At 37.6% G+C, this 24,506-nt stretch overlaps 1 long non-coding RNA gene across 1 annotated transcript in view; it reads left to right on the top strand.

Annotated features, from left to right (window-relative positions):
• The window catches only part of LOC149131672 (uncharacterized), a 39,528-nt gene extending 16,094 nt beyond the window's left edge, over nucleotides 1-23,434 (top strand). Inside the window, exon 2 of the long non-coding RNA XR_016237645.1 lies at nucleotides 21,849-23,434. This is a non-coding gene — a long non-coding RNA (uncharacterized LOC149131672). The remainder of the gene's footprint in view (nucleotides 1-21,848) is intronic.
• Nucleotides 23,435-24,506: the final 1,072 nt, after the last annotated feature.

The raw sequence follows: 24,506 nt of genomic DNA, 5'->3' as shown, positions 1-24,506 counted from the left end.
TCAAAGCCTTGTTGTGAGTGGATTTGGTAGATGGAAACTGAAAGGAACCCATCGTGTATATATATATATATATATATATATGTATATGATTATGTTTATGTGTATGTGTCTTTATGTTTGGGTTTGCCCCACCACCACCACCACCATTGGTTGACAACTGATGTTGGTGTGTTTACATCCCCATAACTTAGACACTGATTGAATAAGTACTAGGCTTTATTTGACTTAAGAAAAACCCTTTAAGCCAGTGGTCCAGCATGGCTGCAGTCAAATGGCTGAAACAAGTAAAAGAATAAGAAAATAAAAGAACAAATGAATTAAAAAACCCAAACAAGTCTTATGTAAAACTTAATTATTAGCAACAAAAGCAGTATTAGTACCAAAAAGTAATCTCTATTTAACATGGATGTCTTGTTTGAACACTGTGTTATAGGCACTTGGTGCATAAAAGTGCACACATAAATTTTAGCAGTTGAGAACCTTCTGCCATGGGAACCAGAACTCACATATCATATGGTTTCAGTCGACTTGTGTAAATTTTTTTAGATATAAGTGCAGTTTAGTTGTGTTGCCATATTATCACTACATGTATTGTCTGTGTTGTTTTTATATCAGCATGTGTTGTGTACATTCGGTTTTCATCCAATGATGATGCTTTAGAATATGTTATGATGCTATACATTGTGTGTGTGTGTGTTCTAGTTAGAATTCTTCATGCAGTTAATAGTGCTATGTATACAGTTTCTGCATTGATGTGTTTTGCATTGCTGCTTTTTATCTTGAATACTTGTAATGCATATTTTTTCTGAACAAACAAGACATGTCCCAGAAAAAACAGCCTTTATCTCTTAAACATGAAGTTGGGGTTTAAGTTACTAATAAATAGCATTTCAAGAAAGTATCTGTCAAAATTAAAATGTGACTATTAAGCACCTACATACATACATACATACATACATACATAAATACATAAATATACATATATATGCATAAATACATATATATATATATATATATATATATATATATATATATATATATACATATATATATATATATAAAGTTAGTCAAAGGACATACTAAGTATGTCTACCTGCTGGAAATAACAGTCAAGACTCATCCCTGATTTAGATAAGAGTTTTGACTGTTATTTCCAGCAGGTAGACATAGTATGTCCTTTGATTAATTTTAATCCTTCAGCTATTGTTTTTTGGGGGCCTGCAATCACCTATATTATTGATTCTGTTATTATCATTTTAAAATTGTTACACTAGATAATAACAGAGTCAATGATATCTTTGCAAATTATTCTTTCATGAATTATTTGCACTGTATATATATGTGTGTGTGTGTGTATGTATGTATATGGCTTCCTGGGGTTGCCATGTATACAACCTCAGGAAGCCAGCTAGCCACCTGATAACTTACAATCAGGTAACTGTACTAGCCAGATCAATTACATTCTCACCAGACAGCAGGATGCATGGCTGCTCTTAATGCAAAGACCCTCCCTGGTGAAGAATGTATCCCCCAGCATAGACTAGTCATCAGTGATTTTAGACTCTGACTCTAAGTCAGAAGGTTGCCAAGAAGCAGACCAATCTGGAAAAGAAGGATTTGGAAGTTTAAAGACTCTTCAGCTGCCAAGGAGGCAAGCTAGAGTTAGTAGATAGCTTGTTTTCTAGTTAACCAAGTTAATAGTGGAGGTGGCTGCTCCGAGAGCATAGCTGTGAGAATAAGATTAGGCTGGACAAAGTTCAGAGAGCTTCTACCTCTGCTGGCAACAAAGGGCCTCTCTCCCAAAGTGAAAGGCAGATTGTATGATGTGTGTGTGCAAACAGCTATGCTATATGGCAGTGAAACAAGGGTTGTGACTGCTGAGGACATGAGTGGGCTTGAAAGAAATGAAGCCAGTATGCTTCGCTGGATGTGCATTGTCAGTGTGCATGTTCAACAGAGTGTAAGCCCCGTAAGAGAAAGTTAGGCATAAGAGGCATCAGATGTGTGCAAGAGAGACCATTGCACTGGTATGGTCATGTGATGCATATGGACAAGGACAGCTGTGTAAAGAGGTGCTGATCTCTAACTGTGGAGGGAACCTGTGGTAGAGGTAGACCCAGATCTTCGAATGTTGAGTCTCACAGAGGCAATGATTAGTGAGTGAGACCTTTGGTGATATGCTGTGAAAAGCACCCATTATAGTCTCAGAGTGGTTGGCATTAGAAAGGGTTTCCAGCTATAGAAAACAATGCTAAATCAGACTGGAGTCTGGTACAGCCTTCCAGCTTACCAGCCCCTGTCAAACCGTTCAACCTATGCCAGCATGGACAATGGACATTAAATGATGATGATAATCACACACACACACACACACACATATATATATATATATGTTGTTGTACTTGGGGATGGTCATATTGCCAGTTTAGCCAATAAAAACACACGCACTGTATTGGCTAAACTGGCAATATGACCATCCCCAAGTACAACATCTGTTTCAACATACGATTTCACATCAAAAATCTTGCAAAACAAATATATATATATATATATATACATACATATATATATATATGCACATATACACACACACACACACATATATACATATATATACAAACATATATATATGCATGCATATTTGCATATATATGTGTGTATATGCAAAAACAGGCATTTACTGATGTTGATGATGATGATATATGTAAGTATATGTATGTATATATGTAGGTATACATGTATATATTTGTATATAAGTATACCTGCATATATATGTGCGTGAGTGAGTGTACACGCATATGATTATACATATATGTACGTAGACACACACACACACACACACACACATACACACATGTATGTCATATCTGGCACCAATCCCATATGTCCCCTTTAACCATTAATTTATCTGTGCCATGAACTGAAACAGTGATAAGAACAACAACAATTAGTTTACCCTCTCCCCCCATCACAACACATACCTAAACAATAGACAAACAACAACAATAACAAATGAAAGCTCTATTTTTCTCCTCCTCACAGCTACATGCCCAGACAAAGTTGCCAAATCTCCCTCAAATCAGATCCCATTGCCTTAATAAAAAAAATGTTAGGTTGGATTATGGGTCCTTGCCCTGCACTTAGGGCAAGATGGGATGGTCAAAGCTGGAAAGTCTTTGGTTATATATATATTGTGTGTGTGTGTGTGTGTGTGTGTGTGTGTGTGTGTGTGTGTGTGTGTGTATCTCTTTCTTTCTTTTACCCTTTTACTCGTTTCAGTCATTTGACTGTGGCCATGCTGGAGCACCGCCTTAAGTTGAGCAAATCGACCCCAGGACTTATTCTTTGGAAGCCCAGTACTTATTCTATAGGTCTCTTTTGCTGAACTGCTAAGTTACAGGGATGTAAACACACACCCATCGGTTGTCAAGCGATGTTGGGGGGGGGGGGACAAACACAGACACACAAACATACACACACACATACATATATATATATATATATATATATATATATATATATACACACATATTCACAACTGGCTTCTTTCAGTTTCCGTCCACCAAATCCACTCACAAGGCTTTGGTCAGCCCGAGGCTATAGTAGAAGACACTTGCCCAAGGTGCCATGTAGTGGCAATGAACCCGCAACCATGTGGTTGGTAAGCAAGCTACTTATCACACAGCCACTCCTGCACCTGTATATATATATATATATATATATATATATATATATATATATATATATATACACACACACACACACACACACACATAGACTAAGCAGAGCAGGTGGATACATGTGGACAGAAAGTGTCGCTGAAGAGGTTACAGATATGTGACAAAAGATTTCTCGACAATGGGCATAAGATAAAATATGAACAGTAATAAATGAGTGAAGAACACAACTCTGATAATGGTCAGTCAACGACTATTGAAGAGATTGCAAGAAGCAATAAAAATTTAAAAAAAAATAACTATAGGAAAATGAGTGGAAATCAAACCAGCTACGGTGCTAATCAATGATGTATTAAAACAGAATGACTCTCTCCACATAACGAATATATTTGGCAAAAATAATAAAAAAGAGAAACCATCCTGAAATATAACTATATATATATGTGTATATACGCTTTAAGAGAGAGAGAGAGATACATACATATGCGTGGCTATGTTGTAAGAGGCTTGCTTCCCAACCACATGGTTCCAGATTCAGTCCCACTCCCTGGCACATTGGGCAAGTGTCTTCCACTTTAGCCTCAGGCTGACCAAATCCTTGTGAGTGAATTTGGTAGATGGAAACTGAAAGAAGCTTGTCACACACACACACACACACACACACACACACACACACACACACACACACACACACACATGCATTTATATGTGTCTTTGATCCTCACCATCCATTGACAACCGATGTTGGTGTGTTTATTTATGTTCCTTTAACTTAGCATTCAATAGAATAAGTACTAGGCTTACAAAGAATAAGTCCTGGAGGCAAATTCTTTGATAAAAAAAAACCCTGTTTAAGGTGGTGCTCCAGCATGGCTGCAGTCAAATGATGACTGATAGAAGTCAAACTTTAAAAAAAAAAACAAATAAAAGACCTGAGGCTAAGCAACAACAAAAATAATAGACAAGAAAACTATTCCCACACCTTCCCACCACATACATTCCCTTCCCATCAACAGACAACAACAACAACAGCAGCAGCAGCAACAGCAGCAGCAGCAGCAGCAGCAGCAGGAGGAGGAGGACAGTCTTAAACCATTTAACAAGTTTCAAATGAAAGAGGAAACAGACAGAATTTCACCTCCACCCTACACCCATCCGAAAATAAGAATTAACCTTTACAAAAAAAATGTTCCTACTCCAACACTACTACCACCACATGAACAACAGCTGCAACCACCACCGACACCAACATCATAATCTTTACTACCACCACCAACACCACCACTGCATTAATTACTACCACCACTACCGCTGCCGCATTAATCACCACCAACTATCTTTATCGCTGCCATCAAGGATATTCATGAACATAATCATGACTAGCACCATCACCATCACCATTACTGCTACAACCACAACTTTCACTGCTTACCATCTTCACCGCTGCCAATAACACAACCATCACCACCACCAACAACCACAATGACGACAACAACTACAACAGGAACATCACTACCAGAGGCATAACCAGCGTAACAGCCATCTCTAAACCAACAGCTGTTTACCATCAAAACACACAACCATGAGTAACACACCACTACCATTTGCCCCATCTCGACTATCAGGATCACTGCTATGACCACAACCATTACCATCACTGCTGCTGCCGCCACCACCACTACCACCACCACCATCACCACCACAGGTGCCACCAGTGTCTCCACCAACACAACTACCACTGTCACCACTGCCACCACCATCACCACAGGTGCCACCAGTGTCTCCGCCAACACAACTACCACTGTCACCACTGCCACCACCATCACCACAGGTGCCACCAGTGTCTCCACCAACACAACTACCACTGTCACCACTGCCACCACCATCACCACAGGTGCCACCAGTGTCTCCACCAACACAACTACCACTGTCACCACTGCCACCACCATCACCACAGGTGCCACCAGTGTCTCCACCAACACAACTACCACTGTCACCACTGCCACCACCATCACCACAGGTGCCACCAGTGTCTCCACCAACACAACTACCACTGTCACCACTGCCACCACCATCACCACAGGTGCCACCAGTGTCTCCACCAACACAACTACCACTGTCACCACTGCCACCACCATCACCACAGGTGCCACCAGTGTCTCCACCAACACAACTACCACTGTCACCACTGCCACCACCATCACCACAGGTGCCACCAGTGTCTCCGCCAACACAACTACCACTGTCACCACTTCCACCACCACCACCACCACCACCATAAATAACCTCTACAAACACAACCATCTCAGCCATCACAAACCTTTACCACCACAATCATCTACCCTCCCGGGCCACAACTCTCAGTACTGCACACACAGAACAGGATAAAAAAAAAAAATGTCAAAAGCTGAACTAAAGAAATGACAAGGCTAAAATGTAGGTTAACCATGAAAAAACAAAAAAATGCTTTGTCTGTTATATATATATATATATTTAATGTAATATTTAGGCAGGTCTCTTTTGAAAATGCTAATGGAATTTTTATTAACAGATTAGTATTATTACTATCTGTAATAACGCTTATTTCTTTCTGAAATTAGTATTATTATTAATGATATCCAAATGGCTTTGTTATGTAGTGTCAGACTGTATTTATCGTCATGTTGTCTATTTGATACTTTTTCACCCAGACACTGCTAGTAATAGATGTTTTCAACTTCTGTCTGTATTTCCCACCCGTTGACTCCCTATATAAATAAAGTGTGTGTGTGTGTGTGCGAGCCAATGCTTGCTTATAGGTGCGGGCGTGGCTGTGTGGTAAGAAGGTCGCTTCCCAACCATGTTGTTCTGGGTTCAGTCCCACTTGGGCAAGTGTCTTCTATTACAGGCTCAAGCAGACCAAAGTCTTGTGAATGGATTTGGCAGGCAGAAACTGAAAGAAGCCCATCATATATGTATACATACATACATACATACATATATATATATATATATATATATATATATATAATAATAATAATACAAAAAATATATATGCATGTATACACACATATATGTATACACTTTCATCTACATGTGTATATAGATGCATATCAGGGTACAGGACGTTAGAACAATGAACTACAGACAACGGAACGAACACAGGAAATCAGAAAGCCACTTGGAATTATTCATCAGCTGCCTCTATTCTAACTCGACGTTTCGAAGATAAGGCAGGACGTACTCTAGAATAGTCTCTTCCTGAGTAGTGGATCAACCAACTAAACAGAGGATTCCAAGGTGGCAAACGTAAACCAAGACAGGAAAAATTGGACAGTGAAAACAACATAAAAAAGCCGTACGGCCAAACGCGAATCTGATGTAAAACGCTAGTAGTTCGTCTTGCCTTCACAGTGGCTGGAGTGAAAAAAAAGTTGACCACAGGTCACACGAGAGCAGAGAGGATGGTGGAGGGAGGAAGTGGAACAAGGAGGAAGAAACAGGAGTGTATAGCAGTGAAGTAGAAGTTAGAATAACAGAAAGAAGCAGAGCGAGACGGGGAGATGGGTAAGAAGAAAGATAGATAGGTAGATAGAGGGATAGATAGAAAGATAGAGGAAGACAGATAGATAAATAGATAGATAGATAGATAGTCACGTCAGAAAAATAAAGTACAGTCTTACTTGCAAAATGGACGTGTGCGTTCAATGATGTAATAATACAAAAAATATATATGCATGTATACACACATATATGTATACACTTTCATCTACATGTGTATATAGATGCATATCAGGGTACAGGACATTAGAACAATGAACTACAAACAACGGAACGAACACATAGGAAAACAGAAAGCCACTTATCTTTGTGTGTTTGTGTTTGTGTGTTTTTGTGTCTGCGTTTATCCCACCACCACCACTTGACAACTGGTGTTGGTGTGTTTACAAACCCCATAACTTAGCAGTTCAGCAAAATAGATCGATGAAATAAGTTCCAGTCCTAAAAAATAAAGTACTGGGGTTGATTTGAAATTCTTCAAGGTGGTGCACTTGCATGGTTGCAGTCTAATGACTGAAACAAGTAAAAGATAAAAGATATAGATATATACACACACGGACACACATACATGTGCGCATGCACAAACACACACATACACACAAGCAAATCTGAGCCAAAAGAAATAACTTAAAATGGCCAGTGGCAAGTATTTAGAAAAAGACAAATACAATTATATCAAATACCAACAAATTCTTGATTTATGAAAATTATCTTCCTCTCTAGAGGATATATCATAATTACAAAATAGCAACTTTGACCGACTCCACTTGAGAAGGGGAGATATCTCAAGATTCAAGACGTCTCCAAAGCCGACATGTCATTTAATAAAAGAACTGGCTATAAGGTGGCGAGCTGGCAGAAACATTAGCACGCCGGGTGAAATACTTAGCGGTATTTCGTCCGCCATTACGTTCTGAGTTCAAATTCTGCCGAGGTTGACTTTGCTTTTCATCCTTTCAGGATCGATAAATTAAGTACCAGTTAGGCACTGGGGGCGATCTAATCAACTTAATCCCTTTGTCTGTCCTTGTTTGTCCCCTCTATGTTTAGCCCCTTGTGGACAATAAAGAAAGAAGAAACGTTAGCATGCTGGGCGAAATACTTAGCGGTACTCCATCTGTCTTTATGTCCTGAGTTCAAATTCTGCCGAGGTTGACATTGCTTTTCATCCTTTTCAGGTCAATAAATTAAGGACCAGATGTGTATTGGGGTCGATCTAATCGACTGGCCCCCTCCCCAAAAATTTTGGGTCTTGTGCCTTGAGTAGAAAAGAATAAAAGAACTGGCTTATTTGTCTGCAGATAAAAGGACAGTCGTGGACATGTGTTTTGGTTTAGTAACTTTTGTCAGGACGACAAGTTTCTGACCTTGTCTCCAGTAGCAGAGGGATTTAGACTCATACAAAATTGAGTAGAACACATTTACGGCCTTTGTCTGTGTGTGTGTGTGTGTGTGTGAGTGGTTTTTGTCGGCTAAATTCTATTCATATTGGTCAATGTGAAAGCTGTAGTTGAAGACATGTCCAACTGAGATGCAAATTGATCTTTTTAATTACTGTTGAAGCATGATTGTAGAAATATGCATAAACATGCATATACATTCACACAAATTTGCAAAAAATAAAAAAAAAACTAGAAATACCAGATTTCATGGAGAAAGGGCAAAAGAAGATGGCATAGATTCTCCAAATCCAATCTATTAGTGGCATAGTGAAAATTTGTAAGACATTCCAAAAATTCTTCATCTGAGATTCTTTTGTGATTAGATGCATGCACTTGGGTTTATGCATCAACAATTCAACCAACACACCAGCTAAACCAAATATTTACAAACACTGGGAACTCTCTTAACTTAAAAAATCATGTCACTTTGTTAGTGACCAGCTTGAACTCTCTCAAAAGCTTGCATAAAATTCAAAAAATCATACATGCATTCATACATACTGACAGACAGACATGGTGATTGCACCATCATCACTGATGATTGCCATCTCTTTGTGCTGCCTTGTTGTCAATAGCACTTCTGACTTTCCATCCATGACCTCTCAGATGACTATTCAGTCCTGCTGTAGATCTGCATTGATTTGAAGCATGGGTGACAGACCAAAGTTATAACTTGCTTTACACCTCCAGCTGGTTAGGTCTGCACATGTTGCTGCTCTTCCATTGCCATAATAGAGGAAATAACAAATAAAGTCTGCATAAAAAGACAGCTGTACATCATTAAATTATATAATTAATAGCTAGTGACAGGCTGAAATGAGGTGACCAGCAATCACATAAAACTGCAGGCTTTACAAAAGAGTGTCCCTCTCCGAGAAGGATGCTGTGATGACTCATGGTAGTTCACATACATTTCTTTTATTTTTTTACATCAGTCATTGGATTATGGCAGTAATGGGGTACTACCATGAAGGGTTTAGTCAACCAAATCAACCCTACTAATTTTTTTTAAGCCCGGTACTTATTCTCATGGTCTCTTTTGTCAAACTGCTATGTTAGAATATATATATATATGTGTGTGTGTGTATAGTTATATTTAGCTAAAGTAACAGAGTGACTCATGGTCTGATAGTTCCGTGTGTTGGCACTTAGGACTTTGAGTCACTCTGTTACTTCTGCTAAATATTAATAAAAATACTCATATACTCATATTTCGAGTTAAGCTCCTTTCAGTTTCTGTCTGCTAAATCCATTCACAATGCTTGGTTGTAGTAGAAGACACTTGGCAAAGGGGCCGTGCAGTAAGACTGAACTCAGAAGCATGTGTCTGAGAAGCAAATTTCTAACTACATACCCATGCCTATATATATATATATATTTATATATATATATATATATATATATATATATATATATATATATATATATATATAAATATATAAAAACAAAAAGATAAAGAGAGCAAAGGTAAGGCTGAAGAATTTTATGGATAGAGTCTTACAGCTGTTTCTGGGAAGATCCAGTACTTCCCTTCATCGGAGACAGAAAAAATAAAGTAATCTATTATTATATCCATAGGCGGATATTTTTAGTATGTGTGTATATATATATATATATATATACACACACACCATACATACATAAATATATATCATATCATCTTGTCATCATATTCTATGCTTGCATAAGTTGGATGATTTGACAGGATCTAATGAGCCCAAAGACTTCATCATACCCCAGTGTCTGCTTAAGCATGGTTTCTATAACTAGACACCCTTCCTAATTCCAATCACTTTACAATGTGTACTGGGTGCTTCTTTTGTGCCTTCAGCACATGTGAGGTCACTATGTGGCTTGCAAGACTATGAACCCTTGAAGGAGTGCAGCAACTTCATGCGAGGAGAACAAGGAGAGAAGGGTAAGGTATAAAGGGAAAAGTGGTGGAGCAGAAAAGGTTTGTGGCAGAAGAGGAGCCACAAGAGGACTCACATTTTAGAAGGGAGGGTGGGGATGGTGCAGCTGGAAAATGTTAAAACTGTGATGATGAGGTGTGTGTGTGTGTGTGTCGTGCATATGTGTGTGTAGTTTTGTCAAACAAATTTTACAGTGTATTGGTCAATGTGAAGCTGTATTACAGTAGTTCTTAACTAGGCTTCATATGACCCTTGAGGGTCAGTATCATCCTTGGGAGTCCATAAGACCCTTGGACGTCCATATAAGATTTGATTGTTAAAATTTATGTGCAATAAATTGGTTATACTTTTACAATACACCAAATGGCTGTGGTAAGTAGCTTGCTTACCAACCACATGGTTCTGGGTTCATTCCCACTGCGTGGCACCTTAAGCAAGTGTCTTCTACTATAGCCTCGGGCCGACCAAAGCCTTGTGAGTGGATTTGGTAGACGGAAACTGAAAGAAGCCTGTCGTATATATATATATATATATATATATATATATATATATATATATATATATATATGCATGTGTGTGTATGTTTGTGTGTCTGTGTTTGTCTCCCCAGCATCGCTTGACAACCGATGGTGGTGTGTTTACGTCCCCGTAACTTAACGGTTCAGCAAAAGCGACCGATAGAATAAGTACTAGGCTTCCAAAGAATAAGTCTTGGGGTCGATTTGCTCGACTAAATGGCAGTGCTCCAGCATGGCCGCAGTCAAATGACTGAAACGAGTAAAAGAGTAATGTTTTATACAATGCTACACAGTCAGACTGAGAGAAATGGAGTGGAAACAGACACCAAACTTTGCACAGGCATTGACAGCATTTTGCATGGTTATTGCTGCTTAATTTTCTGAGTGCACCACAGGGGCAGACTGAGAGTATTAAGAGCCCTTGAGCATAACTGTTTACTGGGTCACTTAGCATTGATATCAGTAGAGTTAACATGTAGAGTGCAGGCTCCTCAGAGGTCTGGGCCCTTGGGCAGTGCCTGACTGACCGACGGCTCAGTCCACCCTTGGTGCATCATGTTCTTAATGTTCAGTTGATGGTCTTCCTTAGTCAAGTGTGGACAGAGAGAACTGTTACAGCTTCATTATAGCTATTTATTTATATCCACACAAGTGGTCTCTTATTCGTTGTTAGGTTTTCTACTTTGTTTCTCTTGGTTGCTTCTTATCATCTGTTTCATGATTAACTGTTTTAGTCATTTACTGTCACTTGTTGGTAACTATGGTTTACTTTCATTAAATTTGTTTGGTTTGGGTTTTGCTTAGATGCTTGTATTTTTTGTTCCTTATTTTTATTTTTGCTTATCTCATCTTGTTATATATTTGTTGAATTCATCTGGCCTCATTAACCTATTAAGTCCCAGAGTACTTAAATTTCTGAATATTACCTTTAAATTTTTACAGATGATTGAAAATAGGTTAAAATGAAAAAAATAATTATTAAAATTCCTTTCCTTCAAGTAGAAATGGAAATACTTGGTGTCCTATAAATAGGATAATGAGACAATGTGATATAGCTTATTTAATGTTCTCATTTATAAGACAGTAGGATTTAAAGGGCTTGCTTAATTGTGAAAGCATCTGTGTTGTGTTGTTTGTTTTGTTCAAGTTTGTTTCTCTCATCAGAGGCAGAGTATTTCTGGAGAAATTTGTCCTTGAGAAAGTTTGGCATTTCATGGGTCCATATTAGGATTCACAGTTGAGTGATATTTGATTGGTTGCTTCCAATATGTATTCCTATGTTCCTTTATCTGTGTTTCAATTTTGTTTTGGCTAAGATTAAAAGATTTCATGTGTTGGGGTATATTTTGTATTCCAGGAGACCTGGTGTATCAATTATCTATGGCTGGGTAATTGCTAAGGCTTGTCTTTATATGGGGTATTGTAAACTTTAATGTAGATCAAATGTTCTTGTGGCCATCAATGTTTCTTTTTTCTTTGAATGTGTTGAAACTTGCTTCCTTGGTGACTGTTTTATCCCTTTTGGAGTGCAGACTGTTTAATTAAGATGGATTTGTTTTGGTGAATAGTGTGAAATAATCTCTTGTTTATTGTAATTATGTTTAATTTGTTAGTAATTCACAATGAGCATGTTCTGGAACTATTTTTATGTACAAGAGTGCACAAACTATTAATTACCATGTAACATGTATTGCAAGATAAATATTCAGAACAGACGAATCATATAACTTACACGTATTAAATACTTACTTCCTTGTTTGTTCAAGGAATACTGTTTTGCATGCAACAGTGAGTACACGAGTTTACATGTATAATATATACAAATGCACACACAGATGGCTATGTGGATTAAGACATATTTTATAACTACATGGTTTTAAATTCAATCCCACAGTGTGACACCTTGGGCAAGTGTTTTCTGCAATAGCCTCACATTAACAATACCTTGTAAATGAAATTTGGTTGACTGAAACTATACAGAAGTCTGACGTATATGTGTGTATGTGAATATAAATGTATGTGCATGTATTTGTCTGTCTCTTCACAATGACAACACTTAGGCAGCAGTGACGATTGTTATGTCCAATAAAAATAGTGATTCGCAGTTCTGTGTGTGTGTGTGTGTGTGTGTATGTATGTGTATAGGATTGTATATATGTATGCAGAGGTATGTATATATATGTATATATATATATATATATATATATATATATATATATATATATATATATACACACACACATATATATATATAAACGTTGAACTGACTCCTGTGCAGGTGGCACATAACAAAACACCATTTGAGCGTGGCTGTAGCCAGTACCGCTGGACTGGCCCTCGTGCCGGTGGCATGTAAAAAGCACCCACTACATTCGGAGTGGTTGGCGTTAGGAAGAGCATCCAGCTGTAGAAACATTGCCAGATCAGATTGGAGCCTGGTGTAGCCATCTGGTTCGCCAGTCCCCAGTCAAGTTGTCCAACCCATGGTAGCATGGAAAGCGGACGTTAAATGATGATGATGATCATGATGATGATATACGTATGCATAGGTATGTATATATTATGCATACACACACACACACACACACACACACACACACACACACATATATATATAGTGTCTCAATATACTGCATATGGTTTTATGGTATACCACATTCCAGAAAAATCAAGGAGAATGATGCCTCTTAACCCACGAAACATTCACAATGAGTTTCTGTGATGTCTGCTGGGTCTTGAATATCTGAGACCTTAAAGAAGAACTGCGATACCATTCCATGGCCTGAACCCATCTTTCTGGATCATTAACATATGTTCATGTTTCATCCCCTCCCATCAGATCAGAAAGAAAATGTGTCTTCATTGGCTTCAAAAACATCCAACAGACCAGAACAGACTTCTAACCGTCTCTTATTCAAATTGTGTATTAACTGCTAAGGTGTCCCCCCCCCCCACACTTTACAAACACTTACTGATTCTCTAAGTCTTCCACCATCTTCTGCAATCCATTGTGATCCAAAATCCAGTTGTGCAATAAGCGCTCAGATTGTGGCTTGTTTGTCTGTGTAAATTATTTGGTCCACTTACTAGCACTTGGTGTCATGGATCACAGTTTCTGGTCCCCCACTATGTGGCTTGTCTTTCATGCTGGTTTCCTCTTCTTTAATCTTCTTCATCTATCTGTGCATATTGTTCTTGTCAATGGTGTCATCTCCTGAAACAACCTATGTTAGATAATTAAAAAAAAAACATTATACCTACTTGTGCAGGGACTTGTTCAATTTCTTCCAACCATTTGAAGTATTTCAAATTCTCACCAGATTGTATTTAAAAAAAAAAATGTAGCTATGCATACTGATGGCAAAAATAGCATTTATTTTTTAAAAATCTAGAATTTGAAAATAAAGAAGTTATGTCCGTGAAGAAAATTTTTAAAAAATTTGAAATACCTTAAGTGGTAAGGAAGAAATTTAATGAGTTCCATTTTTGCATTACTGTTGATACAGCTGTCATATATACATATGTATGCTAATACACACTGGCACACATACAAGCACACATGCTCGTACGTACACACACACACACACACACACACACACACACACACACACACACACACACACACATACTTTTAATGATTTCAGTATATAACTTGTGTATACAAGGGAGAATTTACATATATGTATACATGCATACATACAAACGTGTGTGTATATATATATATATATATATATATATATATATATATGTGTGTGTGTGTGTGTGTGTGTGTACACACACACACACACACACACACACACACACACACACACACGCACATACATGACTATTGTGTTGATGCTTGTCAAAACAGATAAAGAGACCAAAGAAAACTGAATTTCATGGCAACCATAACAAAACAACTATAGCAAGATTCGTTGCTATTGACAACAAATACATTTTCCACAAATGGCCAAAACAAATCAGGATTCCATCTGTAGCTTAGCTTTTTCTGAGTCACAATATAAAAGGTAGTTCAATTTATTATGTACAGATGTGCGTGCATATATATGTTTTGTTGTTGTTGTTCATGTTTAATCACATTTGTGACCATTCTGTCATATTTTCAGACAGTGTGTCTCAAAGTATGGTAAATTTTTACTATTACATTCTTCATATGAGATAGATAGAATAGTAAAAATTTACTGGAAAAGTGCATGGAAATGGTGAGGCAAAAGTCCCAGAAAAAAATTCTTATTTTTTTAGACCAAAAATTCTTTCACAGTAGGAATAATCTCCCAATTTCTTGTTCTCTTCTCTCTCACTCTCTCTCTCTCTATTCAGAAAGTCTGTTGATCAGAGTTGGAGACTAGTCTAATAGTAAAGAATTACATTGTCTTATATGCCCTTCCTTTACTTTTTCTAAAGATAGTAATATATGATTTCAGGGATATTTAGCTTTTACAACAATTACCTCCAACCAGCATTAATACTATCAGAGAATGTCTTGGTTCTTTTAATCCACATTGTAATATTGTTATATTGGAAACTGGCACTTATACTATATCTATGTTTGAGTTGCTTGACCATTTTATTCTTGTTAAGTCTTCATCTACTGACCCTCTGTATTCTTTACCCTCTCCTCTATCACTCACCTTTCTGTCCTATTCATTGTAACATGCCATTGGATCTGTCCCTATTCAATACCCTCTACCATCTCCCTTCTGTACTGTTAGCCATCACTCTGTCACTCCTGATCACTCACTATTGGCATTCTCCATTCCTCTCTTTTCCCATTACTTGTGTCTATCACTGTCCATCATGTGTCCTCTCTCACACCATCATCCATCATTATTGCAATCCATCACTTTCTCATATTACTCACTTCCTTATCACTCATTATTGTCATACATCATCTTGTCTCCTCACCTCTTTCTCTCTCATCAATCTCTCAATCCCAATATTCCTTTTTTCATCACCTTGTCTCCTCCTCTTAGTTTTCCTTCCAAATCGCTCCACTCAATAGTTTTTTAAAATTTATTTATTTAATCCTTTTACTAGCAAATAACAACAGGTAGCTACCATCAGACTCCCTTCTCCATCACTCTCTACCACCCTCCTATTCCTAACACTGTTTGTTCTATCATTCTTCATCAGGGACATGTCAGAGGCATATGAGAGAAAGAGGAAAGATGAGAGAGAAAAACAAATCCTCAGCAAATAGTAAAACAAAATAGTTACCGTGGTTACAACTGCACCCAGGTTGGTGTGATTGCTACATGGATAAAAGAGGAAAAAAGCACATTACATCATCATCATCATCATCATAATCTTATGTCTACTTTCTATACTATCACAGGTTGGAGAGATTGTTAGAGTCCAAGTCAGTTCTTATTTGGAATTCCTGCTCTCATAGACGGATTAGCAACAATCTAGTTTTGTTGCTCCTCATGATGCCAACCACTATACTGTGTGTACTGGGTGTACATTTTAATGCGGTACCATTACCAGAGAGGCTGCCTTGTTCTCAACAAGACTAAAGTGTACACACTACTCTATATTGTCTCTTCTCATTCAATACAACATAACTGTCTCTTCTATTCATTCTGTCAGTTATGTTGTATTGAATGAGAAGAGAGAATATAGAGTAATGAGTACACTTTAGTTTTGTTGAGAACAAGGCAGCCTCTCTGGTAATGGTACCGCATTAAAATGTACACCCAGTACACACAGTATAGTGGTTGGCATCATGAGGAGCAACAAAACTAGATTGTTGCTAATCCGTCTGAGAGCAGGAATTCCAAATAAGAACTGACTTGGACTCTAACAATCTCTCCAACCTGTGATAGTATAGAAAGTAGACATAAGATTATGATGATGATGATGATGATGTAAAGTGCTCTTTTCCTCTTTTATCTATGTAACAATCACACCAACCTGGGTGCAGTTGTAACCACGGTAACTATTTTGTTTTACTATTTACTGAGGATTTGTTTTTCTTTCTCATCTTTCCTCTTTCTCTCGTATGCTTCTGATATATCCCAATGAAGCATTTTCAATTTCTTCCTCCAGATCATGCATCACTGCTCTGCTATCCTTCCTAAGACCAATGCCAACCAGGTAGGGTCCTCGAAGCCCTGCCATTGTGCCTTACACAGTTTCCTAAATCTTTCATATTTTAAACCCTCCTCTCATGTATCCACCCCATATTGCTTTCTGAAGTCACTATCCGCTCAACAATAGTACTTTTTTTGTCAAGTTAGACAACACCATAAGGTCAAGGTGCTGCTTCATTATTGCAATAAATTTTGGGAACACAAACACTTTATTTAAATTCATCTGCACCTTCTAGTTATTAGTGCTGATCAGAAATTTTACTCATGATGTTCCTTTGTTTATACCCTTGCATTATTCCCTTTTGCTCTTCCTCTGGAAGGCAACAGGGTGCAACTTGATGTTGATCCACATTGCATTGTTGTTTTAAGGCATCAACAAGCATACTCAAGGCATTGTTATTCTGCCAGATATACTGTGTAGTGGGATAACATGCATGCTTCTGGAACATTTGCCAGTGGTGCTTAGGCTCTGCACTAATGACGATCAAGTCTCAGTTCAACCTCTCTCAGGAGAAATTAATCTTAACTAGCTCCATTTTCTGCAACATACCACATGACAAGTTCCATTACTCAGATGTTCCCTATGTACATGTACTTTCTAACCATGCAGTTTTAATCATACACACTTATCTTTAATATCTTGCCTGCCTTTGTTACTCTGGTGACATATTCATTTGTTCCATATCTTTCTCAGGGTTGCTTGTGAATTCTGAACGCACACCCTCTTTGATCTTTAAGCTGGTTTTGACCTCAACAGTTTTCCTCATGCTCCATTTTATTCCTGTCAGCACTATTGGCTGGACTTCTTGAACACTGATATTCACTGAACCCCATAGCATCATGTGCTAGCAGGCTTTTGCTAATTCAAACTCCTTCACTGGTGATGTTAAAGACATGTAGTTTTGCAGTAGCAAAATGCATCTACCTTTAATCCAATTCTTATAAAAGAATGGAAGACCAAACCACTTTTGTAGAACCTTACTAGCACATTTTTCTATTCTATCCACTCTTGTGAATGATACTTCATGCATTTGGAGTGGTCATGTAAGCCTTAGTAAAAGGCTATGTTCCAAGGGCAGTCAGTACTTTTCTCAACATGACTTCAGTCTCAATACCACCTCTTGGTATCATCTAAAGCAGTGCTTTTCAAAGTGGATCATGCTGCCTCCTTGGTTGGTGAAAGGAAAAGAAAATTTTATATAGGTACTGAAGAGAAAGGAGGTTGTAGGGGTGGGGGGTGTTAGGTGAATAAGTGCAGTTTAAAAAATTTTTTTAGCATCTGTCTCCTGTTTATGTATTAACTTTAAAAAAAAAAATTGTTTAAATGTAATATTATATATACTGTTTATTAGCTGTATTCAGAATAGTATAAATAATGATAATAGACTTTGAAATGTAAATCAGTGAATAAACAAAACTAAATTTATATAGGCACAGGAGTGGCTGTGGGTAAGAAGCTTGCATCCCAAGTTCATGGTTCTGTGTTTGGTCCCACTGTGTGGAACCTTGGGCAAGTGTCTTCTGCTATAGCCTCAAGCTGACCAAAGCCTTGCAAGTGGATTCGGTAGACGGAAACTGAAAGAAGCTCATTGTATATATATCATCATCATCATCATCATCGTTTAACCTCCGCTTTCCATGCTGGCATGGGTTAGACAATTTGACTGAGGACTGGCGAGCCAGATGGCTGCACCAGGCTCCAATCTGATCTGGCAGAGTTTCTACAGCTGGATACCCTTCCTAACATGAACCACTCCGAGAGTGTAATGGGTGCTTTTATGTGCCACTGGTATGAGGGCCAGTCAGGCGGTACTGGCAATGGCCATGCTCAAATGGTTTTTTTACATGCCACCTGCACAGTAGCCAGTCCCGCGGCAGTGGCAACGACATCGCTCGAATATTGTTTTACATGTGCCAGTAAGGTAATGATCACGCTTGAATGGTGCTTTTTATGTGCCACCAGCACGGGAGCCAGTCAGCAGCCCTGGCAATGGCCACCCTCGGATGGTGCTCATAGCGCTCCACTAGCATGGATGCCAGTCATGTGGTGCTGTCATTGAATTTGATTTCGATTTCGATTTCAGGTGAGGCCTAAAGTTCGAAGGTCGTGCTTCACTACTTCATCCCAGGTCTTCCTGGGTCTACTTCTTCTACAGGTTCCCTCAACCGCTAGGGTGTGGCACTTTTTCACACAGCTATCCTCATCCATTCTCACAACATGACCATACCTGTGCTGTCATCTCTCTTGCACACCACATCTGATGCTTCTTAGGTCTAACTTTTCTCTCAAGGTACTTACACTCTGTCTAGTATGCACACTGACATTACACATCCAGTGGAGCATACTGGCTTCATCCTTTGCAAGCTTATGCATGTCCTCAGCAGTCACTGCCCATATTTCACTGCCATGTAGCATGGCTGTTCATACACAAGCGTCATACAGTCTAACTTTTACCCTGAGCGAGAGGCCCTTTTGTCATCAGCAGAGGTAAGAGCTCTCTGAACTTTGCCTAGGCTATTCTTATTCTAGCAGCTACACTTTCAGAGCACCCACCCCTGCTACTGACTTGGTCACCTAGGTAATGGAAGCTATCAGCTACATTCTTCACCTGGGAAGGTTTTGGAATTTATAAACAGCCATCTTTCTCTTTTTCTGGTGAGGGTGTAGTCAATTTGGCTAGTGTGTCTGCCAGAACGGTAGGTGACTAAGTGACTGGCAGGTTTACTGAAGTTAGTATTGCAAACCATAAGATCATTTGCATTGCAGAACTCCAGCAGCCTGGTTCCCTCCTCATTGCGGGAACCAAAACCATAGCCTCCATATACACCATGGAAGCCCCCTGCATGTTGTTCAACATGTCCATTGAATTCACCAGCCACAAAGAGAAGGTCCCTGTCATTCATCAACGAGGTAGTCTGCATGAGGGTGTCATAAAATCGGTCTTTCTGTCCATCAGGTAGCCCCGGCTGAGGGGCATAGGCCGAGATAATGGTTGCTAACCCATGATGAAGCACTAATCTAATCTCAAGTATTCTGTCGCATACTCTGACTACATATCTATCTATCTATCTATCTATCTATCTATCTATCTATCTATCTATCTATCTATCTATCTATATATATATATATATATATATATGTATTTTTGTGTCTGTGTTTGTCCCCCTGCTATCGCTTGACAACTGATGCTGGTGTGTTTACATCTCAGTAACTTTGCGGTTTGGCAAAAGAGACTTATAGAATAAATACTAGGCTTACAAAGAATAAGTCCTGGGGTTGATTTGCTTGACTAAAGGTGATGCTCAAATTTATGTGACTTATTTCCTTTCCACCATTATCTAAGAATTATCAAGTGAATTTGTTGCTATGGCTATTTGATACACTATAGGTATTAGAATATCTCGATGTGATTGCTTCTATTTTTTTGTGCACTAAACGTAGTTGGGCTACCTTGATGTTTGTTTAAAAAAGAGAAATTATGACTATGATAAAATGATGAAAGCAATATTAAACAAAGAAATAATATGATGTACAATATCATAACAATTATTAGAATTAGGAATCAAATGTGAAAATATATCAAGTGGCTAACAGAAAACTGCCCAGAGGGTGGTCTTTCTGCTAATATATGCAATAAAGATGGCCACTGTACCTGTAGCATTAGGTAACTTTCTAACTTGTGTGTGCATGCATATATGAATACTTTTTATCTTTTACTTGTATCAGTCATTAGACTGTGGCCATCTTGAAGAACTTTTAGTCAAATGAATCGACCCCTTTACTTTTGTTTTCTAAAGCCTGATACTTATTCTGTCAGATTCTTTTGCTAAACTACTAAGCTCAGGGGATGTAAACAAAGTGGTGGTGGGGGACAAACAAGCACAGACACACACACACGCACACACACACGCACACACACACACACACACATCCTTTAAGTTTGTTTAAAGGAAACGTTTTTGAGTGGGAGGCATATAAAAGCTCCTATTTTGTTATGTCAGCTACAGTTTAATGATACCAACTTGCAATAGCAGTTTTATGGGGTTGTACCGAGTTGTGCTGATACAATGTAGTATGAATATAGTAATAATAATAATAATAATAATAATAATAATAATCTAGGGATGGAATTTATAAATATTTTAATGCACCACTATACGCATTTCCACAAATCACATGAAAACCGTTTCCACACCTTCTTCCATCTCCTTTATCATTACATTGGGTGGAGCCAGTTAATTGATGATGTCCTCACTTCATTTGGTACCTTCAGGTCTTCTAGAAAGCACTAGTCTTGTATTGTAATTCCTTTTTCCTGTGCTCACTGCAATAGATTTGCCAATAGTGTGAGGAAGTCAAGGTAGTGTTTGTAACTCTGGTACAAGATACCATTGTTACTTGGGGCCTTTTTTAGACTTTGCCTTCTTCACAGACATCTTGGCTTTCTTGGTTGAGAGGTTGAGATTTGAACTCAGAATGTAAAAGGAGCTGGAATAAAATTGCAAGACATTTGTCCAACACTCTAACAATTATCACCAGTCTACTATCCTAACGATAATAATGATGATGTTACTCCTACTGCTGTACTACTATGTCTACTACTATTACAACTACTGTTACTGATGATAATGATAATTGTTTTTTTTTCTTTTCTTTTTGTAGATTGTCTATTTTGCACCTGCTTCAATTCAGATCGGAATCTGTTAAAAGAGAAAGAAAAATAAACTTTGAATTTACCTTTGGAGAGATTCGGGCATTATAAAACATGGCAGAAATTTGTCCTGGACTTCTTTGGGCTATTGTCTGGTTTCTTCTGCTCATATTTGTTGGTTGGCCATTGGGATTTATGATTGCATTTCTGTACATCTTTCTCTTACCATTCGGAGTCTGCTTGGAACCTATAAAAGGTGTGTGTGATGCATTGCTGAAAGTGGTTCAATTTCCATTGACCTTTGCTGAAAACATGGTTGCTATGAAATCACCCTGCGGATGAAGTGCTTGCTGCCTTGACCACTACAAGAAATGGCCACAGCAAGGAATAACCACAAGAAGAAATGGCCACCAGCATAAAATAATCACAGAACAAAAAAATATAAAAAAAGAAAATGGCTACAAGGACAAAAATTAAAAAGTAAATTACATGAAGTCAAATTAAAAGTTCATATACATATATATATATACATATGTATACAAATATATATATATATAGATATGTATAGATAGATATATATACATATACATACATATATATATATACATATATATATATATATATATATATATATATATATATATATATATATATATAGGGATGTTAAGAAATTAATTACAATAATTATGTGAATAAATAATTATCAGTTAACAAGTGGATGAAAAATTTTGGAAGATAATAAGAAGGCTTGATTAAAAATTCAATACAAAGTTAATTATGCAATACTAGTTATTAAGTATTGAAGGCTGGTAGATGCTAGAATCAGTTGAGTGCTGGCAAGATGCATTTCTCTAATTAATAACATCCCTTAATGTTTTATAGTTCAAAATCTACCAAGCTTGCCTTGACTTTGTCTTTCACCCTTGTGAGTGAAAGAGCAAGGAAAGAGGGTCGATGAGATAGTTACTGAACTGAAATCATCTTCCCATAAAATTTATGTTCTTGTGCCTGCCTATGTTAGATATCATTAATATGACATTAATTAATCATAGGAATAATATTAAAAAAATAACTTTTCGTTAATCCATCTTAATGATAAATTTACTAATCAAAAATTGATATGTAATTAATTAATTAAATGGTATTTGCTACAAAATTTTTAAAATAGCAAAAAATGAGCAAATATATTTCCTCAGTTAAGGATTAACTAATTAATTAATCATAGCCTAAAAATGATAAATCAATAAGTAATTAATTACTAATTAATATATAATGTGTTAATTTAATTAATTACCAGCTAAATAATTGTTAATGATTATTGTTTAATTAAGTATTAATTTATTGCTATTATAAAGCAATTAATTAATATTTAAATAGTCATAAATTAACAAATTACAAATTTAAATACTTTCAGCTAAAACTAATTTACAATCTATAGATAAATATTGCTGTAGTTATTACTGAGTTCTAAAATCACATACAATTAAATAATTAACAACCTATGAAATAAAATACAAACAAATACATCAATATATTCACATTTTTGTATCATCCTGGTAAATCTGTCAAGTAAAGAATCTTGAATGTGTTTTACAAAGTGTTGTCTTATTTTCTTTTTTAAAATATGATTTTGATGGGAGATGGGGGTAGAGAGTTGGAGGTTGAAGTAGTGACTATATTTGGGTACTTTGTTTATAGGATGATGGTGTACTGGAAATGGTAGTGCATTTAACAAAATGCTTTATTTATTTATTTGTTTGTTGTGGACACATTAACTGTAATGTTTCTCGGCGTCTTTCAACATCAGATACCTTCACTCAGGAGACCCGGCTAGAGCAGGATCAAGCTCTAGCATTTGTCCATGTTATGTCTCAAGCTACTGCTATCTAGCACCTTTGGATGATCTCTACTCAACCGCTACACGACTGCTACTCAACAGTCAGTCAACCCCTACCACGGCCAGACTACCTTCATTTATATGTCTTGGGTGATCCTACTTCTTTGCTTGGGGGCATCAACACAACAGTCCAATTAGCATCACATTTAGTAGCACTCCCTCGAGACAATAGGGTTAGCCATTGCAAGAGCCTCCACCTTACAAAAAAGATCACTGTTTTAGTCAAGGCTGGTGTGAAGAAGATGCCAGCAGCCAGATTCACCCCTTACTTGTAACAGTAAATGATAGAAAGTTGAAAGCTCCCATAAATTGCTACCTCAACATCACTAAAGCTAGACATGGTACTGATTTCAGAAGAATCCAAACGGGTGGTTCTGTTACAAGTCTCCGTTCCCTGGAAGGACTGCATTGAAGAGGTAAACGAGAGAAGAAAGCAATATGCTGTGTTAGCAGAGCTATACGAAAGTAATGCATGGCAAGCATAGTGCAATTGTATTGAGTTGGGATGTGGGGGATTTGCAGGCTAGTCTCTATGGAGAGCTTACAACATGTTGGGTATCACAGGTGCCAGTAAACAGAAAGCCATTATCAAGTTGACTATGAAGGAGAGGCTGCCATGAGGGAATTGTGAGTTAGGAGACATCAGCCCTGGATGTAAATGATACATCCTTTCTACTATAGGCGCAAGGCCTGAAATTTTGGGAGGGGGTGGCCAGTCGATTAGATCGATCCCCAGTATGCAACTGGTACTTAATTTATCAACCCCGAAAGG

This window comes from Octopus bimaculoides, chromosome 20 (assembly GCF_046866305.1).
Source record: "Octopus bimaculoides isolate indiv1 chromosome 20, ASM4686630v1, whole genome shotgun sequence".
Lineage (NCBI taxonomy): Eukaryota > Metazoa > Mollusca > Cephalopoda > Octopoda > Octopodidae > Octopus > Octopus bimaculoides.
The sequence above is the reverse complement of the archived record's forward strand: the minus strand, read 5'-3'. Positions and strand labels throughout refer to the sequence as shown.